The following is a 16,695-nucleotide window of genomic DNA, read 5'->3' as shown; positions in this document are numbered from 1 at the left end:
TGTCCAGAAACAAAACATTCCTGTTAAACAAGAGGAATGTAAAAAACAAAATGGTACAAAAGTAAAAAAAACAATTTCTTTTTGACAGTGAAAACCGGTGTGTGTGTGTCTCTCTCTCTCTGCTGGCGCATGGGTGTGGTGGGGTGCTGTGCCAGCCGTACAAAAAATTAAAGTGTCCCTTTCCATTCAATGGGTGTCTGAGTCGCTGTGTTCCAATGTCATCGAGCTAAAGCCAGCACAAAGCAAGAACTGATCAATGCGATTTACAAATTCTGGGAGAAATAACTGACCGAACAAAATTGCAACCATTTTATTAACAGGCTGTTTCGTGTTCTTCCTAGGATTGTTGAGTGGGGCGGGGCGGGGCGGGGGGGGACATTCGGGAATGTGAGTCTGATTAAGAATGAATAAAGCATTTTATTTAAAACGCGTCTGGGTGCTGACAAATTAAAAAACAATTACTTTTTGACAATGAAAAGCTGTGTCTCTCTCTCTCCGCTGGCATTTGTAATTTAATTAATTAATTGCTTACACTAATATAGCACTTTATCTGGACACTCCACTCAAAGCGTAATCATTTTTATTTTTAAATACATTTTAGCAAAGTCATGTACCATAAAAGTATGGTAATTAATACTTTCGCTGGAGTTTAAATAAAGTCGATGTTTTCTCTTTTTGGCTAGACTTTACTATCTAGCCATGAGATAAACAATAGTTTGTCATTAAACAACTTTATGTTTATTAATCTTCCTTGTTATGCACAGTGAGAATGATAATGTAATGAGAATTAATTTAATCACAGAGTGCTCATAAATTGTGCTAGGAAGAAAACAGATAGGTGTTCTGAAAGGTCACATATAAACAGGTTTTCAATGGAAAGAATGATAGTGTAACGATGACGGACACAAAAACTCAGACTTGCGGAGTTAAAAGCTGCCTTTCTTTTCTTCTCTGTCACCCACCGCCTGCCTGCCGGCTGTCCCGCGCCCCACCCAGAGAGATCTCTTTGATTAAATTAATTCCCATTACATTACCATTCCCACTGTGCATAACAAGGAAGATTAATAAACAGAAGGTTGTTTAATGACAATCTATTGTATATCTCATGGCAATAAAGTCAAGTCTACCCTAAAAAAAGTCAAGTCTAAGTGTCACATGCTACTATTTGTGGATGAACATAGTCATACTGTTACATATTTCTTTAGATATGTGATTGCATGTTTTTTTTAAATCCCTGGCGGGACCGGGCATCCATAAGAATCAAGTTAAAGGTTTCATTGCGCTTTGACAGAAACCAAAGAGAAAAGAGAACAACTTTTTGTTTAAGAGAAGAGTCACAGGATGGGCTGGATTTGAACAAACAATTTCTGGTTTACAAGGCAGGAACATAGACCACAGTACCACCAGCAAAGGTCACATGAGAAGCAGTGAAACAGCCCTACACATACAGAATCAACAGACGTTGTACAGCATGTACTACTGCGTTGCAGTATATGAATATAATTATATCGTTATTAATTTCTTTAGATACGCGATTCCATATTATATTAGCAGAAAAGCTTAGAACTACCACTTTTTATACCTGCTATTTCACATGTTAGTTAAAGACTTTGATGCTTAAAATGTTTAGGGAGAAATGGAATACTGGTGTGTATTTTTTCTTTAAAGTACCGATTCCTGGAATCTGAGTGGCTGACACCCTTCCGAAGTGGTACCATAATCTCTGGTATACGGAAAAGAAAGCGTAGATAAAAAAGCTTGGATTCTCATGTATCTTATACAAGTATCTTTTAATACAGTCTTTGCTGTGCTCTTGAGGATCCTTGTGATATTTTGCGCTCTGGTTGAATGATGCGTTGCAGTTTAAATAATTTTCGTTGTTAGACATTATGAAACGTTCTGTTAAAAGCAAGGGAGTTTTTATTATTGTTATTGTTGTTATCAAAAATGACTTAGAATCGATCATGTTGTGATATTTTGAAATAAAAAAGTCAATTGATTGTCCATAATATTGCTATTCTATCTTTTCGAAGAAATGTTTGTTAAAAGAGAAGTCCAGCACCAGCTGGATTTGAACACACAACCCAACAGTTAGTAGGCAGGCATGTAGACCAGTAGACTACAAGGGAAGTCACATGAAAAGAGAAGCGAAACAGCCCTACACAGCCCTGTCACAGTACACTAATCATATCGTTATTAAATTCTTTAGATATGCGATTCCATATTATATTCCCTTTTAATCAAATTCTAAAAGTATGCTTGTTGAATCCGGTATCTCTTTAGTTAAAGACTTCGATGCTTAAAATGTTTAGGGAGAAATGGAATACTGGTGTGTAGTTTTTCTTTAAAGTACCAAGACCAGCCATATACTGTATATTTATGTTCCAAAATTAATATCGTTTATGGCCTTCACACACGTTACAGTATGCTCCTATTCTTTTTATGCTCAGCTACTAAGATTTCCCTTCAGTGGTTAAATTCAATATCTACAACGGGCACAGTAAAGACGTTTACTGTAAGTCTTTCTACGACAGACCAAGTGTCGGTCAACCAATCATGTACCGAGGTACCCCGCGTCATCTTGCATCATGATGCGCGACGCCGTAGCCAATTACCTCAGGTACGTGTCTGTACCGCGCACTTTGAATGGCTGCATCTGTACTGAAGTCTGAAACAGAATATGAGAAAAGGAGATTATTAATATTACAGAATTACTCTAGGCTGATGGCAATATCACTGTCATAACACTTCTCCTGTCATTTTGACTCTCTACTTTGACTCTCTACTTTGGATGAGTCGTTGCTGCGCTCTTGGGGTAATTTTGGTCAGCTGGCCCCTCCTGGGATGGTTCACCACTGTTCCATGTTTTCGCCATTTGTGGATAATGGCTCTCACTGTGGTTCGCTGGAGTCCCAAAGCTTTAGAAATGGCTTTGTAACCTTTTCCAAACTGATAAATCTCAATTACTCTGTTTCTCATTTGTTCCCATAATTTCTTTGGATCGCAGTATGATGTCTAGCTTTTGAGGATCTTTTGGCCTACTTCACTTTGTCAGGCAGGTCCTATTTAAGTGATTTCTTGATTGAGAACAGGTGTGGCAGTAATCAGGCCTGGGTGTAGCTAGAGAAATTGAACTCAGCTATCCAAAGATGTGATAAACCACAGTTGATTTATGTTTTAACAGGGGGAGCAATCACTTTTTCACACAGGGCCATGTGGGTTTGGATTTTTTTTCCCTTAATAATAAAAACCTTCATTTAAAAACTGCATTTTGTGTTTCCTTGTGTTATCTTTGTCTAAAACTTCAATTTGTTTGACGATCTGAAACATTTCAGTGTGACAAACATGAAAAAAAAAAAGAAATCAGGAAGGGGTCAAACACTTTTTCACACCACTGTATATACAGTATATATTTTATTGAAGTTCAGTTTGTTTGTGTGCCTCTTCAGCCTGGACTCCTGTGACGGTCACTGCCACTGCCACTGAAATGCTCTGGGATCCCAGTCCGACGGGTAGTTGCAAGATAGATCAGGAGGTTAGGAGCTTTTCCAGCTTTCTGTTGGTACCAGCTGAGGCGATCATTATTGTACACTGCAGGACTGGTCTTACAGCTAACAGTGACTGTCTGTCCTGGAGCAGTCAATATTGTAGGAGCGTGGGTCACAAAAATCTGTCCACTAGATTCTGAAAATGAAGAAAACATTGCAAAAAGTGGGAAAGTATTGAAAATACCAATTTATTCTGTAAATCAGTAATACATTATATGATAGACATACAGTATGAAAACAGAATAAATTAATAAGATATTTATTATGATGCTTTAATATTTTTTTATTTTTAAATTAACATAAATCTTGATTTCTTCTTCACATAATACAAAAATGTTTTAAATTCTATAAAATATCCAAACCCATTCCTACCCTGATCAGTGATGAGGAGTGTCCAGATAAATATGATGAAGAAAGTCATTGTTCCTGTGGGTTCTGTTACCATGAAGCGCAGCTCTCAGTCTGGAAGTGTTAAACTCACAAGGCTATAAACACTCCCAGAAGTGTCTTCTATGCAAATTATCTTTCTGGGTTAGGCTGCACTAGTAGCCAGTCAGTGCTAGAAAAACAGGCTTGGTGCTGCGTGATGTGACAGAGCAAGATGAGCAGTTTAACATTAACACTCCCAGGACAGCAGGACTAGACAGAAAGCAGCTTTATCAGGAGCAGAGGATTATACACAATCAGCTGAGTCCAACTTGAATGGAGTGGAGTGTGGAGAGTCTGGTTAAAGCAGTACTTGGTTTTGTGTGTTCAGGTACAGCAGGATCAATAGTTGAACTAAAAACGTATTTTACAGAGACTGAAGCATGCAAATGCACATATTAAAAACAGTCATGCAACCCACATTTTATATAAGTTTACACTGTCACAAATCTACTTATCAGCTATGTCCGCATTTCACCCAACATAGCTGGAATGGGGTGGAGTGCAGAAAATCTGGTTAAAACTGCACTTGGCTCTGTTTGTTCAGATGCAGCACAATTACTAACTGCACTGACTTAAACACTCTTAATACTTTTGGGGCAATACAAGAGAGGCAAAATGTTCAGTTCAGATCTGACAAAATACCTTGTTATATGTTTGTGGTCCCATGGGACATTCCTCACAGTGTTGAAGGAAAGACATGTTTTATCTATGGGGCTGGAGAGACACTGAAAACTTATTTTAATGTTCATGGGGAGTGTGCTCTCTCTTTGCATGACAGTCTTCTGTTCTTCTATATAACCGACAGTTGAAGGGGTCAGTCCTCTTTCTCAATTGTGTCTGTATTAAAACCTCAAACATTCAGACCCTCAGGTCTAAAGTTTCCAACTCCCTCCGTCTCCTCTTTCTATTCTCTCTTTATTTTTGTATCCAGGTTCCCAACTGGGGGGTAAGTGAAGCTCACTTCTCCAACATCAGGATTCAGGGCCAACATGAACAGTTTAGCATGAACACTCCCAGGACAGCAGGACTAGACAGAGAGCAGCTTTATAAGGAGCAGAGGATGAGATACAATCGGCCGAGCCCTTACTCCACTCAACACAGGTGGAATGGAGTAGAGAGTGGAGAGACTGGTTGAAACTGCCTTGCTAAGATATAGCAGGATAATTAATACCCAGTGAGTTTTAAAGGTTAAACGCACTACAGGAATTAAAACAAAAATTGAACCCAACTTTTTATTGAAGTAATTTTTTTATAGCAGAGGTTGAAATGTAGAAATGCACAGTTACAATGTGTTATGCGCCCTGATAAACCATCATATATTTAAGAATGATGTGTGTAATTATATTAATTCATTTTGGCATCTTTTACTAAAATCTGTTCTCTAGATCTTCTATACCTGGAATACCTGGAGTAGTGGTAGCAGTAGTTAGAACTCTTCTTAATCCTCATCTTCAGTCAATGTTACAGCTCTGCTTAGTGTGGGATTATAGGCACTGTAGCACTGGTGCTATGTATTTACTTGTACAAGCAGGCGCTGGAAGTGTTCCTCATACTGTGATAATTGAATAAACTTAACAATATGAATACTGAAGATTAATGGTGTATCTTACTCTAACCCTTGCTAATCATTGACTTTTAACTTCATGTACTGTAAGGGGTATACAGTATGATCACCAGCTATAATTCCAATGCATGCATATTTTGGACGAGTTGATCAGTATCATAGCATAGTCCTTTACATTAAAGAGATCATAGTAATGACTATGCAGTGGGTGTAAAGCCATGGATTCAGCAATTATTCATGATTATCATTGAAAAGTATTAGTGTGAATACATTCTGTTCACCCTGGGCCTTTGGTGTCATTTTATTCTCAAAGTCCTTCTTATTGATCCTCTTGTGTATGTTTGTAACCAGCACTGGGGAAGTTAGACAACAGTTGTTAAAAACAATTAATTAGTGAATGAATTAAATTGATTACATTATATTAAATGAAAGGTGAGATTCACTTTACAAAACATCTTTTTGTTTCTGGGTTCATTCTATCCCACAGTCTGCACCCCAAGAAACCCTCAGAGATGATTCAGGTCAGGTACATGGGAATAAGCATTGAATATCTGTGTATTGAAAAGACAGAATAAAATCAGAATAAAATTTGAAAAAAAGTAAATTTTTGAAAATCTAAATTTTAAAAAATAAAGTTGCTTCATGAAACTCTGAAAAGTAAATAGGGAGCAGGAACTTGTTTGTCACATCGATTTATCAGCACAGCTCTTTTCCTGAGACAAGAAAGAAGAAAGTGAAGCTCCACTGGAACCCAGAGGTGAAGATTTGAAAATTGGGGAGGGGGGTTTAGGGAAAAATCAAAGCATGGTTTGAAACAGGGATGACCAACATCCACCCCGAACACAAGCTCCATGGCTTGGTAACCCAGACATTTAAGTTTCAAGGAGACTTTTTGCGGAGCAGCAGCAGCAAAGAGAGGACATTAGTTAGCCAATATGATAAAAATGACTTCTTTTTTGTTTTTTGTTTAGCACATTTGAACATTTTCAAAAACTGTCCAATCCCTAGTTTGTCAGGCATTTTTTTTCGCCGTGGGAGTGCTCCCACTTGTGCTGGTTTTAGTGCCTGCTGCCAGGACCCCAGCGCTTTGTCATTAAAATTGGGTTTCCAATAATGTGGAAGTGAACTCTTGTTTTCATGTCTACTATAACAGACATACTGTAATCTCCCTTGCTTTTAACCAAGCATATCATAATTTTAAGAATGAAAATGATTTAAACTATGTGACACTATCATTCAACGAGAGCACAAAATATCACAAGGATCCTGCAGAGTGCAACAAAGACAGCAAAAAAAAGCCTATGCAATTGATTTGATTGACAGTTATTTATCAGTCAGCGCATTGATATTCCTTTATCACACAGTAAAATGTCAAAATTCCTTCCAGGGTGTGCGTATATCAGAGAATATAACACAGCTTCAAAAGTGTGTCAGCCAATTAGATTTCAGGACCGGAACTATCTTTCTTATAATTAGAATTAAGGTGCAATTAAAGATTTCTAATAATCTTTGTGTACCTTGACCATATAACCTTGTGCCTGCCTGTGTAAATACTCTACATAGGAATGTAGCTAAAAAGCTTGTTATCCTTATGATCTCAGCCTAAGAATGACCTGGTGGTTTTCACATGTGGGAAAGTAAGAGAGATGACTTTGTCTTCTGGATAACGATCCTTCCTACAACAGAGGCGATCTAAACTCCCATGATGGATGTCCACTGCTAGTGCCTGGATGTCTAGTTGAGAGCCATAGGTACATCTGGATCTGATCTTTAAAGTCACAGGGCACGTTCAATCACCCAAAGGAAGATCCACCGATGAGTGACCTTTAAGGTGGGCCCTAGTGGTATACCTGATGGCATCTCAGACAATCACCAACTTCTGATGCGATACTACAAAACTGTAACTCAAGTCATTTTCCATTGGTTAACTCACTGACTCAATCTCTTCATCTAAACTGGCAAACTGAATTTTCAACCATGGGACTGCAAGCAGTCTGAGTCAGGACTTAAACTTTTCTCAGAGAAGCCAGGCTGAGAGAGTGTGTCAGTAAAGTGCAGAATTCCAAGATATTCTTCCTGAAACAGAAGAAATATTCTGTTTGTAAACCCAACGCTATCTTCGACGATCAACAAAATCAGACAGCTAGACTCTTTGTCGACATCCAGAATATCCAAGCACACACTGAATAAAAACTATAACACGGAATGACCTAAGTTCCTCTGTTGCCTACCTTGCAGATATCTAGAGGAAAAACTGTGCACAAACTGCTTTAAAAGACCAAAGTAAAATATCATTATTCACATCATAATTCTCAAGAGGTGTGCTATTATTCCAAACACACATTTGATGTTTAGTTCATGATAGTTAATGCATATTCACTTGTGTCTGAGAATATGAATATGATTTAGTTTTACGAGACTGATACAACCTACGAGCTAGACTGTAAAACATTATCATCTCTGCATATTTTAACTCTGAAATTATTAACTCTTTTCTTTGTAATCCCCTTGTAATCAGTCATTCATATCACAGCAGATCATTTCTCAGATGTATTTTGTTACGCTTGTTTGTTATGCACGTATTGATAATACTGTATTAATAAACTGTATGTTGTTTATTCGGAATTCCTGCATGAGACTGTAAATTATGATGTTTGATTGGTTTCTAAAAGTCGTCAAATTGTCACGGGAGCTGGTCCTGACTCCCAGGTAGTGCGTACTTTAGACCCTATGCAGACGCTATAATCCGGAAGTGACTGGAATAAGACCTCAAGGGAAACACAGCAAGAGCAGGACGGGATGACAGACGGGGGGGCGTGACGGCTGTGATCTGATGACAAGTCCTAAGGCAGTCCAAAGGGGAAATCGGGTCACAGTCCAGGGTCCAGGAGCTGGGAGATCCAATCCGAGACAGACAAGATTAAAACCGGAATGGGATCTGGAACAGGAATAGTGACAGGGATTCAGGAGGATAAAAACAGTAATGAGGCCAGGTGCTCCGAGCCCTGGACTCAGCAGGTCAGGATGCCTGATGAAGCCTATGCCGTTGGGTCCCTCCATGATCCGCTGGTATGCGGGCTTCTGGGCGTACGTATTCCAATGCAGAGCGTGGAATAGTGGGAGTGCCAGGCTTTAAATAATAACAAGGAAAACATGGACAGCTGCACATAATGAACTAAAATAGGAAAGGGTCGGAGCGCCCTTTAGAGGAGGGATGACGATCGTGACACAAATCCTCTTGCAATTTGCTGTTACAATTTCTAATTGTAACAGCAAATGAAAACCCCCATCTCCACCAGTGTGTATCCCACCATGTGCCCGGTGCTTTGCAGGATAAGCTCTGGGCCACAGAAGCCCTAAATTGGACAAGCAATTATTGAAAGAGTTGTGATATGATGTGAAAAAGGTACAACGAAGGCCTGTTTACTTCTATTCTTTAACCTGTCACATTATATTGGTTTGGTTATTATCAGTTTTTACTTCAACATGAGAAAAATATTTTATTTCCCTTCATCTTTTCCTCAGCACAGACATATCTGTATGATCCTACAATTTAAATCTAAATGAATATTATAATATTTTAATTTCCAAGTTGTTGAGAACAGCTCTACTTGCCACCATTTCAGACTACTTCTAAACAAAAAGCTGAGCTCCTCCATGGGCTATGTCCTGTGTCTGTAACGAACAGTTCTTTCCGGACCCTATGCGTACGACACAATCCGACGGAGTGGGGAAACACTGGGAAACGTCATGCAGGAATACGGGGCTGAAGACAGGGGGTCGTGTCCAAGTTGCGCTGGTGCACGGGGGAGGTGTGGCCGAGGCGAACAATCCCAAAGAGTAATCCTTAGAGTATCCAAAAACACACGAGAAAGTCCAAAACCAGAAGATCCATTAGAAGAAGGAATTAAAAACCATGAAGGCCGGGTCGGAACCGGCGGACGGGGAACAGGAACGGGAACAGGAACAGAGATTAAAACCTTAACGGGACCAGGCGCTTCCAGGTCCCGGACTCGCACGATATGGAAATCAGATGCAGAGCCCGGATGAGCGTCAGCGCCTGGCTTTTAAGGTGGGCTGGGAATAGGGAGCAGGTGCATAGAATAAAGTCTTAAGTGAAAGGGCTGGAGCACCCTTAAGGAGGGGGAACTATAATCGTGACAGTGTCATTACTTTCAGCCTCAGCTTCAGGTCGCAGCTGACCTGCTGAGGGAGTTATTTCTATGTGTGTAACACTGGAGGGAGAGACAGCTATTATTGAGCTCATGGTAACTCTGACAGTAACAATCTGTTGCATCTTCAGCCTGGCATCTTTGATACCAGGCTAGTCTGTGCTTGGAGTCATAAACTTACACTGCTGTTCACCGGATTACGAAATAAAAAAATCAAACAGCATATGGTAAAATATTTGGAACAATTCATTTAACACTTATTTACATAATTTAAACTTTCAGTGTTTTTTTTTGTTTTACACTTAATAATTAATTATTAGCACTTTAACTATACTGATTTCAGCACAAATGCTTCATTTGTGAACTGAGATAGATGAGTCAAACATCCTCTTATAGTTTGTAACATGTTTTTATGTTCTTCTGACTGTATCTAGAAGGAGCTGTTGTTATTTAACACTATACAGGCACTTACAGTAGCTAGTTATCTAGTTACCTGCATTTACATACTAGGAGACACAGTAGTGATACCTTCTGGTGCAGTTTTAGAGTCATTGGCAGGAGCTAAGACTTCTCTGTCTCTGTCTGCAAGTCATGTAATTGAAAGACACTGCTGACTGCTAGTTTACTTTTAGATTATGTTTGTTTCTGTTTGCATACAGTAATCTTGCTGTATCTGAACACAAAGAGACAAGACTGTCAATTCCATGAGGAGTATAGTCTTTGGTCTCTTCTGCCCAAAGTGAAAAAAGACCCTATGCGTAGTGGCGGAACAGGGTTTAGCCCGGGTTCAGCTGTCCAGGAAATGCTATATAGAAACCTATGCCCTCAGGCCACGGAGATGGAGCGACCTGGTGCTAGGCGAGTCTCAAGAAATTCTAAACCTCAATGCTGTGTGAGGAGGAAAGTGTGACCCAGAAATATATAGCCCCAGACAAAGACACAGCGGATGGACAAGCAAAGTACAGGGAACTAGGGACAGGACAGAGTAGGAGCGCCCTCCAGATGTAGAGGGCATGACAATATCAGGACACAATGTTGTGTTGCAGATTTCCCTAGGGGGATTGGAGCTGCCTGACAAGGTCCACCTCCATTTTCATTAATATTTAATTTATACGGCTCTTCTCTTGACACTCAAAGAGCTTTACAGGGAATGGGGACTCCCCTCCACCGCCACCAAAGTGTAGCCTCACCTGGATGATGCAACAGCAGCCAAAGTGTCCCAGGAGGAGGCCATGATGAGTAGAGGACATGGGAAATTTAGGTAGGATGCCAGGGGTAACACCCCTACTCTTTTCAATAAACATGCTGAGATTTTTAATGACCATAGAGAGTCAGCACCTTGTTAAGGTCTCATCCGAAGAACGGCTCCTTTGTACAGTATATGTTGACTGTCACTATACTGGGGCATTAGGACCCACACAGACCACAGAGTTAGCTCCCCCTACTGGTCCAATTATCACCTTTCCAGCAGTAACCTTCTTCTCTTCCGGGAGTTACAGGGTGATATAACTGATATACTGTATCTCAGACTGTGTCTAAGTGTACATAATGTAAACCCAGAGAGCAGTGTGTGCCTAAATGTTTCTGATGTAAACCCAGAGATCAGTATTTGTATGATCTTAGAGCTTAGAGTTGACAATGCTAATGGTGGTGCCCACTACGTTCAAAACTGGCCAATAAACTTCAATAGCTAGTTAACTATAGTATAAGTGGAACGATGGTTTGTGACATAGAGTCCCTAGTTGGCAATAGGAAACTGTGGAGAGACTGTAGATATAGGACTAAGCCACTTGGGGTCGCAAGTGAAGGGTTGACAGGGGTGGATGAGGTTCTCAGCTGAGTGTGGTCAGCAGAGTAAGGCTGATGAATCTCTAAAGAGGTCTGAGGCACAGCCCTTTATAAACATGCTCTTTTCACGACAATGATAGACAGAGTCAGTCTGGACATGAGTATTTTTGACAGCTTCTGTGTTGAAAGCACTAAAAATCAATTATGCAATCTCACGTTTTAGAGAATTCAGCCCTTAGCCAGCCAAGGGAAGACAGATCGAACCTCTGTCTGAGTCATAAACTGTGCAGCCCTAATTAAACAAAAAGCCTGTATTTACTGTAAGTGTTTAGCTTAAGTAAAATGTGATTTTAAGTAATAGCTGTTTATTAATATTCCAATAGCTGTAGAATATGAAATACAAACTGTGTATTTGCAAACTTCAGTCTCTGTTAAACATGGTATCACCTCCACCAGTAATGTGTCTAAACACACAGAGCCAAGTGCTGATTTAACCAAACTCTCAACACCCCAATCCATTCATGCTATGCTGAATGGAAAAAGGTCTCAGCTGATTGTGTCTCATTCTCGTTTCCTTATAGAGCTGCTCTCTGTCTAGTCCTGCGGTTCTGGGAGTGTTCATGCTAAACTGTTAATCTTTTTCTGTCACAACAAACACCACCAAGCCTGTGTTTCCAGCACTGACTGGCTACAAGTGCTGCTAAAGCCAGGAAGACAATTTGCATAGAAAAGACACTTTGCATTGGCAGTACATGCTCTGGGAGTGTTTATAGCCCTGTGAGTTTAACACTTCAAGACTGAGAGCTGCCCTTCAGGGAAACACAACCCACAGCAACAATGACCTTCATCACTATTTTCATCTGGACACTCCTAGTCTCTGCTCGAGGTAGGAATGGGTCTGAAATATTTGATGAACGTAGTTTACAACTATAGGTAAAAATGAAATGTTTTGTATAAAACAGGAAATCAATTAAATTTTTAATGATATTTTAATGATATTTACTACTTTCTCATTTGCAGAATCCAGAGGACAGGTAACTGTGACTCAGACTCCAGCAATGAAATCTGTTCTCCCTGGACAGACAGTCACTGTGAACTGTAAGACCAGTGCAGCACTATACAATAACAGATTCCTAGCCTGGTACCAAAAGAAAGTTGGAGAAACTAATAAATTCCTGATTTATGCAGCAACTATGTCAGACTGGGATCCCAGAGCGTTTCAGTGGCAGTGGATCTGGGACTGACTTCACTCTGACCATCACAGGAGTCCAGGCTGTTATTAATACTATAGTAATATCTTCGGTAAAGGCTTTTATGCATAAAATATTTCTGCATCATTAAAATATTTATGATAAAGGTAGGTTGTGCACTTTTGTCCAACTGAGCAATCGTACTTTCATAAAATATACCAACTTCTTAATGACTGATGATTAACATGCTGTAATACACAGTTTAAATTTAAAAGCTTAAATGCTGTACATGAGAGGTTAAGCTGTATTGGCTCCACCTGGCGGTTTTACAAGGTGATTCCGGATACTTTCCGGCATGACGTTAAATGATGCGATACACCGGGTGATACCGCGTTTTGATGCGACACGCCACCGAGGTATACCACGAAATACCCCACCCGTTTTGAATGGCTGCATCTGTATATTCTCATGTACGGTTAGAATGTGTTCATTGTCTTCCAATGAAAGACAAGTTCCTTTTCGCCGAAGTCGGGAGACATTAGAAGCTTGCCACACCCGGACTGTTAAACCAACGCATTAGCACGGTAAAGCTATCCCATTGAGGAGCCGGGCAATAATTGTTGCGTTCCTTGATTTTCTGATCTGCAAGGCCATTTGGCTGCAGCGAATGTGAATTCTGTCTGGCATTGCCAGATTGTGAAAAAATAAAAGTATTTAAATCAAGATATGGGTATACAGGTACAGACTTCAAGCTGCACCACTGAATCGCTTTGGTAAGGAGACGGACTGTGGCCAAATCATGAAGACTCTCTCACACCAAATAATGAAGATGAAAAGAAACGGGAAGTCAACACGAGACATTGTACAGTATTTGCGTTAGTCTGACATCGATAAGAAGAGTGCGCAGAAGGCTTGGATGGAGATACAAAAAAAACAACACATGCCCCATTATAAGGGTAAAAAACAAAGAGGAAAGACTCAAACAAGTGCTCCAATGGATTGAACAGGGGGAGACATTTCATGATGTACTTTTCACCGATGAAACAACAGTTGCTCTGGAACAGTTTTCAACAATGTCATTTTGTAAAAAGGGGAGAGATGTGGATTGTTGACCGGGGCGGGAGACATTCGGGAATGTGAGTCTGATAAAGAAGGAATAAAAGCATTTTATTAAAAACGCATTTGCGTTTGTCTGGGTGCTGACAAAGTAAAAAACAGTTACTTTTTGACAATGAAAAACTGTGTGTGTCTCTGTCTCTCTCGTGTTTCGAAATCCTGTGGCTTTTGAAATTTACTGGGGGTGGACCACATCGGTAAATTTCGATGGGTCCAGAGGCAAAAGTGCCATGCTTTGCAATCTCCGAGAAACCATTAGTAGCATGGTGAATCGGAGAATCTCAACACTTACTTTGTGCGACTGGAAAAGAATTTGTGATCGAATCAACGAAATACTTCGAAGAAGGAGGCGCTCTTTTCCCCTAGTCTAACAGTATGTCCAGAAACAAAACATTCCTGTTAAACAAGAGGAATGTAAAAAACAAAATGGTACAAAAGTAAAAAAAACAATTTCTTTTTGACAGTGAAAACCGGTGTGTGTGTGTCTCTCTCTCTCTGCTGGCGCATGGGTGTGGTGGGGTGCTGTGCCAGCCGTACAAAAAATTAAAGTGTCCCTTTCCATTCAATGGGTGTCTGAGTCGCTGTGTTCCAATGTCATCGAGCTAAAGCCAGCACAAAGCAAGAACTGATCAATGCGATTTACAAATTCTGGGAGAAATAACTGACCGAACAAAATTGCAACCATTTTATTAACAGGCTGTTTCGTGTTCTTCCTAGGATTGTTGAGTGGGGCGGGGCGGGGCGGGGGGGGACATTCGGGAATGTGAGTCTGATTAAGAATGAATAAAGCATTTTATTTAAAACGCGTTTGCGTTTGTCTGGGTGCTGACAAATTAAAAAACAATTACTTTTTGACAATGAAAAGCTGTGTCTCTCTCTCTCCGCTGGCATTTGTAATTTAATTAATTAATTGCTTACACTAATATAGCACTTTATCTGGACACTCCACTCAAAGCGTAATCATTTTTATTTTTAAATACATTTTAGCAAAGTCATGTACCATAAAAGTATGGTAATTAATACTTTCGCTGGAGTTTAAATAAAGTCGATGTTTTCTCTTTTTGGCTAGACTTTACTATCTAGCCATGAGATAAACAATAGTTTGTCATTAAACAACTTTATGTTTATTAATCTTCCTTGTTATGCACAGTGAGAATGATAATGTAATGAGAATTAATTTAATCACAGAGTGCTCATAAATTGTGCTAGGAAGAAAACAGATAGGTGTTCTGAAAGGTCACATATAAACAGGTTTTCAATGGAAAGAATGATAGTGTAACGATGACGGACACAAAAACTCAGACTTGCGGAGTTAAAACCTGCCTTTCTTTTCTTCTCTGTCACCCACCGCCTGCCTGCCGGCTGTCCCGCGCCCCACCCAGAGAGATCTCTTTGATTAAATTAATTCCCATTACATTACCATTCCCACTGTGCATAACAAGGAAGATTAATAAACAGAAGGTTGTTTAATGACAATCTATTGTATATCTCATGGCAATAAAGTCAAGTCTACCCTAAAAAAAGTCAAGTCTAAGTGTCACATGCTACTATTTGTGGATGAACATAGTCATACTGTTACATATTTCTTTAGATATGTGATTGCATGTTTTTTTTAAATCCCTGGCGGGACCGGGCATCCATAAGAATCAAGTTAAAGGTTTCATTGCGCTTTGACAGAAACCAAAGAGAAAAGAGAACAACTTTTTGTTTAAGAGAAGAGTCACAGGATGGGCTGGATTTGAACAAACAATTTCTGGTTTACAAGGCAGGAACATAGACCACAGTACCACCAGCAAAGGTCACATGAGAAGCAGTGAAACAGCCCTACACATACAGAATCAACAGACGTTGTACAGCATGTACTACTGCGTTGCAGTATATGAATATAATTATATCGTTATTAATTTCTTTAGATACGCGATTCCATATTATATTAGCAGAAAAGCTTAGAACTACCACTTTTTATACCTGCTATTTCACATGTTAGTTAAAGACTTTGATGCTTAAAATGTTTAGGGAGAAATGGAATACTGGTGTGTATTTTTTCTTTAAAGTACCGATTCCTGGAATCTGAGTGGCTGACACCCTTCCGAAGTGGTACCATAATCTCTGGTATACGGAAAAGAAAGCGTAGATAAAAAAGCTTGGATTCTCATGTATCTTATACAAGTATCTTTTAATACAGTCTTTGCTGTGCTCTTGAGGATCCTTGTGATATTTTGCGCTCTGGTTGAATGATGCGTTGCAGTTTAAATAATTTTCGTTGTTAGACATTATGAAACGTTCTGTTAAAAGCAAGGGAGTTTTTATTATTGTTATTGTTGTTATCAAAAATGACTTAGAATCGATCATGTTGTGATATTTTGAAATAAAAAAGTCAATTGATTGTCCATAATATTGCTATTCTATCTTTTCGAAGAAATGTTTGTTAAAAGAGAAGTCCAGCACCAGCTGGATTTGAACACACAACCCAACAGTTAGTAGGCAGGCATGTAGACCAGTAGACTACAAGGGAAGTCACATGAAAAGAGAAGCAAAACAGCCCTACACAGCCCTGTCACAGTACACTAATCATATCGTTATTAAATTCTTTAGATATGCGATTCCATATTATATTCCCTTTTAATCAAATTCTAAAAGTATGCTTGTTGAATCCGGTATCTCTTTAGTTAAAGACTTCGATGCTTAAAATGTTTAGGGAGAAATGGAATACTGGTGTGTAGTTTTTCTTTAAAGTACCAAGACCAGCCATATACTGTATATTTATGTTCCAAAATTAATATCGTTTATGGCCTTCACACACGTTACAGTATGCTCCTATTCTTTTTATGCTCAGCTACTAAGATTTCCCTTCAGTGGTTAAATTCAATATCTACAACGGGCACAGT

General features: G+C 39.5%; 2 long non-coding RNA genes and 1 pseudogene across 3 annotated transcripts in view; 2 read left to right on the top strand and 1 right to left on the bottom strand.

Moving 5' to 3' along the window:
- Window positions 1-16,695, top strand: part of LOC148646851 (Ig kappa chain V-III region MOPC 63-like) — a 230,652-nt pseudogene that overhangs the window by 61,665 nt on the left and 152,292 nt on the right. The gene's annotated exons all lie outside the window — the stretch shown is intronic.
- LOC148646860 (uncharacterized) lies at window positions 3,383-4,163 on the bottom strand. Its single transcript, XR_015927626.1, has 2 exons — window positions 3,921-4,163; window positions 3,383-3,684 (listed from the first exon to the last, which is right to left on the bottom strand). It is a non-coding gene; the product is annotated as an uncharacterized LOC148646860 (long non-coding RNA).
- LOC148646859 (uncharacterized) lies at window positions 12,192-13,872 on the top strand. Its single transcript, XR_015927718.1, has 2 exons — window positions 12,192-12,387; window positions 12,522-13,872. It is a non-coding gene; the product is annotated as an uncharacterized LOC148646859 (long non-coding RNA).

This window comes from Lepisosteus platostomus, chromosome 16, assembly GCF_059453375.1.
Source record: "Lepisosteus platostomus isolate fLepPlt1 chromosome 16, fLepPlt1.hap1, whole genome shotgun sequence".
Lineage (NCBI taxonomy): Eukaryota > Metazoa > Chordata > Actinopteri > Semionotiformes > Lepisosteidae > Lepisosteus > Lepisosteus platostomus.
The sequence above is the reverse complement of the archived record's forward strand: the minus strand, read 5'-3'. Positions and strand labels throughout refer to the sequence as shown.